Consider the following 744-nt stretch of genomic DNA (forward strand, 5'->3'; position numbering starts at 1 on the left):
GGGCCGCAGGTCGGATTCGAACCCAGGCCGCTGCAGCAACTCCGTATATGGGTCGCCAGCTCTACCGACTGAGCAGACCGGGAGCCCATCTCTGCCTTGTATCTACGCTGTGTATCTACAGCATGTACTTTTTTTATTTAAAAAATCAGCTACAGGCAGGAAAAAACACATTCTGCTAATACGTCTCAATGAGGAGTTTAAGTTTAGTTTGATTTTTTTCTGTAAAATAAATGTACATCTTCTCATCTTAACCACTTTGTCTTCTTGGAGTTTGGTCTGCACCCATCCAGCAGTGGCATAAATGTAGACTCAGGGCGCAGCATCTTTAAACGCCTTTGTTTATCTGTAGGATGAGAATTTCTTTGTTACTGGACATACAGGAGGTGTACAAAATAAAAAACACTGTCCAATATGACTGCAGTCTGTGTCAGGTGCTCAAGTCATGACTTCAAGTTTAACAAACACTCAAATTTGCAATTATAGATGATTTATATATTTGATATATATTTATGAGATTGTAAATATGTTAACATTAATCACATATACCACCAATAATAAAACAAATCTAAAATAAATAAGAAAACAATATACAAAAGCACTTCTGTGTTGTGACACATGTTTCACACCTAGTGATGTTACAGATGAGAAATGGTGAGGAAAGGCTTTGGGAGGATGTCAGACGAGGTACTGCAACAGTCCAACATGGTGGTCTGGCTGGCAGCAACAGTTCAGAACAAAGCTGTA

Source organism: Morone saxatilis, unplaced genomic scaffold, assembly GCF_004916995.1.
Source record: "Morone saxatilis isolate NCDOM2014 unplaced genomic scaffold, NCSU_SB_2.0 Contig8, whole genome shotgun sequence".
In the NCBI taxonomy this organism is placed as follows: Eukaryota; Metazoa; Chordata; class Actinopteri; family Moronidae; genus Morone; species Morone saxatilis.